Genomic DNA, 5,797 nt, shown 5'->3' on the forward strand with positions numbered 1-5,797 from the left:
TCTTTCCAACTCTCTCTTTCTTTCTAGATTTCCTTTTTTTTCTTTCTTAGGATTAGGTTTCGAATTTGATTGAGGGCTGCGAGTGTTTCATGCCCAAGTGGGCCCGTGACAACACTCGACGTCTCTTGACTGAAGGAGGATTGGTTAAGGGGTTGACTATCCATCGCAGGACTAGACACTACTCGAAATCCCCTGAGTTAATTGAAGTGATGGCTGAAAACCAACCTCTTCTACCCCAACTTAGGGTGGAGGACATTCAGGATGAGAATGAGGTGCATCAAGCATCCCCGCCACGTACTTTATGAGATTATTTATAACCAGCGGGGGTGAGTACGCCCTCATGCATGATTTTTTCTGAAAATACAGGACATATGGACATCAAGCCAGGGGTTATCCAATTCCTTTCTAAGTTCCATGGGCTTGAATCTGAAGAACCATATTTACATTTGAAAGAGTTTGATGAGATCATAGCCACTTTATATTTTCAAAATGTGTCTGAGGACACAGTCAGGCTGAGACTCTTTCCTTTTTCCTTAAAGGAGAAGGCTAAGACATGGTTACATTCACCGCGTCCTAGATCCATTGGCATATGAAATGATATGCAAAGAGAATGTATAAAGAAATTTTTTCCATATCATAAAACGATTACCCTTAGAAAAGCAATCATGAACTTCACCCAAAAGGAGGATGAAACATTTTACCAATGTTGGGAAAGGTTCAAGGATTTGGTCAGTTCATGCCCACAACACGGCTTTGAAACATGGCGCATTACAAATTTTTTCTATGATGGACTGACATCATCCATGTGCCAAATGGCCGAGACAATGTGTAATGGAGAATTCATTAATAAAAATGTCAATGAGCTATGGGATTACCTCGATAGTCTTGCTGAAAAAACACAATCATGGGATTATTACCCAAAATCGAACACCACATCTAAGCCAACTCAATTAAAGGAGAAAGGTGGATTGTATCTCTTGAAAGAAGAGGATGATCTCAAATGTAAAGTGACTACGCTCATAAGGAAAGTTGAGGCCATGGAAGGAAAGAAGGATAAGGTTAATGAAAGTGTTTGCGGCATTGTGATTGCAACATTCATACAATTGAAAATTGCCCTGCAATACCCGCCTTTTGAGAAGTGTTGAATGAACAATCCAATGCCGTAAATAATTATTAAAGACCTTTCAATGGACCAACCTCTAATATATATAATCCTGGTTGGAAAAATCATCCAAACCTTAGTTGGAGAAATGGACAAACTGCTACCCCTTAAAGTTTCTTCAATCAAAATCCAAATCAGGGGAAACCTCAAGAAGAACTAGTTCAAAATTCCATGCAAGAGCTGACCCATGCAATGCGAGACTTTATGTAAAAGATGGATTCACGTATGACGGTTATAGAAAAGGGGATGCTTCCTGCACAACCGCTCCCCAATCCTAAACCGCAATACGAGATAAGTAATCCCAGCTCTTCAAATCAAATGAGGCACGTTAAATCCATCACCACTCTTAGGAGTGGGAAGATCATTGATAAAACCCTTCCGGTTAGGCTTGAAAAGCCTCAAGAACCAGAAGAGGACAACAATAATGGATCTAGTGAGGCCCCACAAAAATTAGAACCGGAACTTCTAGAAAAGCCAGTTGCTCTATTTTCCCAACGGTTGGTCGCACCAAAACCTCTCTCTAACTCTCAGGATATCCTAGAGGTGTTGAAACAAGTGAAAGTCAACATTCCTCTACTTGCTGTCGTAAAACAGATACCTTCATATGCCAAATTCCTGAAAGACTTATGCATGACCAAACGACGGCAGAATATTTAAAAGAAGATCTTCTTGACCGAGAAAGTGAGTGTCATCCTAAAGCAAGACGTGCCACAGAAATTCAAAGATCCCGGTAGCCTAACTATATCATGTGTAATCGGGGACCATCGAATTGATCATACACTTCTTGACTTAGGAGCGAGCGTCAATTTGATTCTCTACTCCGTATACAAACAGTTAGGTTTGGGTGAATTAGAACCCACCCTAACCACACTACAACTTGCTGATCGCTCTGTTCGTGTACCAAGAGGGATAATTGAGGATGTGTTGGTCCAAGTTGATAGATTTTACTACCTTGTAGATTTTATCATCCTAGACATAGAACCCATCAATAACATGAGCACTCAGATTCCTGTCATTTTGGGTCGCCCACTCCTTACCACTTCAAATGCAATTATCAATTGCAGGAATGGTGTCATGACTATGTCCTTTGGGAATATGACATTGGAGTCAAATATCTTTTTCAATAACGGCAGAAACTTAGAGGATGATAACGATTTCCACGACATTAACATGATTGACTCTTTAGTGGAAGATACGACACCTCTAACCTTATCCTCTGACCCTTTAGAGACGTGCCTGGCCCACTCTCATGATTTTGATGATGACATGATTAGGGAGACGTGTGCCTTGCTTGATACTGCACCGGTACTTGAAGTTAACCGGTGGAGACCACAATTTAAAGAGTTGCCCCAAACTGATATAGTACCTCTACCGTCTAACCTCAAGCCACCGAAGCTTGACCTAAAACCTTTGCCCTCTGATTTGAAATATGTCTATTTAGGTCAAGATGAGATATACCCGGTGGTGATCTCTGCCCACCTGGAGAAAGAACAAGAGAGTATGCTCATATCTACTCTCATTGAGCATAAGGGAGCCCTTGGATGGACGATAGCGGACCTCAAGGGAATCAACCCCTCGATTTGTACTCACCGCATTTATCTTGAGGATAATGCTAAGACCACTCGGCAATCACAACGTAGACTAAATCCAAACATGAGGGAAGTGGTTAAGGCTGAGGTTCTTAAACTATTAGATGTGGGTATCATATACCCCATATCCGATAGTCAATGGGTGAGTCCAACTCAGGTGGTTCCTAAGAAGTCCAGGATCACCATCATAGCCAATGCTAATAATGAACTCGTGCCAACTAGAGTTACTACTGGTTGGAGAATGTGCATTGACTACAGGAAGCTGAATACCGTCACGAGGAAGGACCACTTTCCTTTGCCCTTCATTGATCAAATCTAGGAAAGGCTAGCTGGTCATTCCTATTATTGTTTCCTTGACGGGTATTCGGGATACAATCAGATTGAAATCGCCCCTGAGGACCAGGAAAAGACTACATTTACATGTCCCTACTACACCTTTACCTACAGAAGGATGCCATTCGGATTATGTAATGCCCCCGCCACTTTTCAGCGATGTATGATGAGTATCTTTTCTGACATGGTGGAAAAATATTTAGAGGTCTTCATGGACGATTTCTCTGTTTTCGGTTCATCTTTCAGCGAGTGCTTGGAGAGTCTTAAATGTGTGCTGAGAAGATGCGAAGAAAAGAACTTGGTACTTAACTGGGAGAAGTGTTATTTCATGGTTCATAAGGGAATTGTCCTTGGACATATTATCTCATCCAAAGGAATCGAGGTGGATAAGGCAAAAATCGATCTTATCTCTAACTTACCTCCACCCAAGAACATTAGAGACGTGCAATCCTTCTTAGGACACGCAGGGTTTTACAGGCGATTCATAAAGAACTTTAGTCTCCTCTCTCGTCCTTTATGTAATCTACTTCAAAAGGATGCACCATACGAGTGGACTGAGACATGTCAGGAAGCTTTCACTAAGCTTAAGGGCATGTTGACTAGTGTACCCATCATACAACCACCCGATTGGGGCATTCCTTTTGAACTTATGTGCGACGCGTCTGATTATGCTCTTGGGATGGTTCTAGGCCAGCGAAAAGATAAAAAACCCTACGTTATTCATTATGCGAGTAAGACTCTAAATCCTGCCCAAGTGAACTACTTGATTATAGAAAAGGAACTCTTGGCCGTAGTGTTCGCTTTGGACAAATTTTGGTCCTACTTGATTGGATCCAAGATCATTATATACACTGATCACGCGGTGCTCAAGTATCTTCTATTTAAGAATGATGCTAAGCCCCGCCTGATACGATGGATCCTCCTACTCCAGGAATTTGACCTAGAAATAAAAGATAAAAAGGGAGTAGAGAACGTAGTGACTGACCATCTTTCTCTCCTTAATCCCTCTGATTCCCTTGAAACGACACATATCAATGACATGTTCCCTGATGAACAATTGTTTAGAGTCTCCCATTCACCTTGGTTCGCTGATATTGCTAATTATCTTGCCACAGGTTCCATACCGACACATTGGACTGCGCAAGATAAGTAGAAAATTTTCACCAAGGTACGTAACTTTTTCTGGGATGATCCTTACTTATTTAAATATTGCCCAGACCAAATCCTAAGGAGATGTGTGCCAGACGATGAGCATCAGAGTGTCATTTCCTTTTGTCACTCACAGGCCTGTGGTAGTCACTTTTCTGCTAAAAAGACCACAGCCAAGATTTTGCAGTGTGGTTTTTACTGGCCCACTATGTTCAAGGACACTCATGAGTTTTGCAAAGCTTGTGAGCGTTGTCAGAAATTGGGAGCGTTGTCCCGTCAAAATATGATGCCCTTGAATCCCATTCTTATCATCGAGGCATTTGATTACTGGGGCATTGATTTCATGGGACCATTTCTCCAATCTTTTAAAAATCTATATAGTTTGCTCGCTGTAGACTATGTCACTAAATGGGTTGAAGTGATTCCGTGTCGGAATAATGACCATCGCACGGTTATTAAATTCCTAAAAGAGAACATCCTTTCCCGATTCGGAACGCCTCGAGCTATCATTAGTGATGGGGGCTCACACTTTTGTAATAGGCCATTCGAGAGTTTAATAAAGAAATATGATATCTCTCATAAGGTGAGCACCCCATATCACCCACAGACCAGTGGGCAAGTTGAGATTTCTAATAGGGAGATCAAACACATTTTGGAGAAAACGGTTAACCCTGACCGTAAGGATTGGTCAATCCGATTGACTGATGCCTTATGGGATTACCGTACTGCGTTTAAAACCCCTATTGGAATGTCTCCCTTTAGACTTGTTTATGGGAAGGCTTGCCACTTGCTTGTGGAGTTGGAACATAAAGCATACTGGGCGATCAAAAATCTGAATTTCAATCTGGACAATGCTAGCTCGCTACGTAAACTTCAATTAAATGAACTTGAAGAAATCCGAAACGATGCGTACGAGAATTTGAGAATTTACAAAGACAGAATGAAGGCATTTCATGACCAACGTATTCTACGAAAATCATTCACACCTGGTCAGAAAGTCCTTTTGTATAATTCTCGATTATATCTCTTTCCAGGTAAGCTTCGATCTCGTTGGACCGACCCTTACATTGTGGTCACTGTGTATCCTCATGGGGCCGTTGAGATAAGAGATCCTGACAATGGCAAGGAGTTTAAAGTAAATGGACATCGCTTAAAGCAATTTGTCGAGAAATTTGATTCAGAGGACATGTCCATACCTCTGACTAATCCTATTTACCAGGATTGATCTCCTAGTCTGATGGAGGTATAGGTAGGTTTCCTGTTTTCATAGGACTATGATAGTTTCCTTTATGCTGTTTTAGGATAGACGGTAAACTTAGTGCTCCTGAGAGCCAACCCATCTTTTCATTCCATTTTATTTTCCTAGTTAGTTAGTTCAATGTTTGTGGGTAACATTGCTGCAAACCCTCACGAGACTACAACTCGTCCACTAGGGGCAACCTAGGAGTTTAAAGGCTTGTTGCATATACTAAATGCAATCGAGAACACCTGTGAAAGTGGTGTAGGTAGGATTTTATTTTTGCAAGGGTGAAGGTGAGGATGGTTTTGGGGTCGTTTTCCAGCT

At 41.5% G+C, this 5,797-nt stretch overlaps 1 non-coding gene across 1 annotated transcript; it reads right to left on the reverse strand.

The window, feature by feature from the left end:
- Window positions 1-647: 647 nt before the first annotated feature.
- LOC131241678 (small nucleolar RNA R71) lies at window positions 648-754 on the reverse strand. Its single transcript, XR_009169235.1, has one exon. It is a non-coding gene; the product is annotated as a small nucleolar RNA R71 (small nucleolar RNA).
- Between the last annotated feature and the right edge of the window lie 5,043 nt (window positions 755-5,797).

This window comes from Magnolia sinica, chromosome 3 (assembly GCF_029962835.1).
Source record: "Magnolia sinica isolate HGM2019 chromosome 3, MsV1, whole genome shotgun sequence".
Lineage (NCBI taxonomy): Eukaryota > Viridiplantae > Streptophyta > Magnoliopsida > Magnoliales > Magnoliaceae > Magnolia > Magnolia sinica.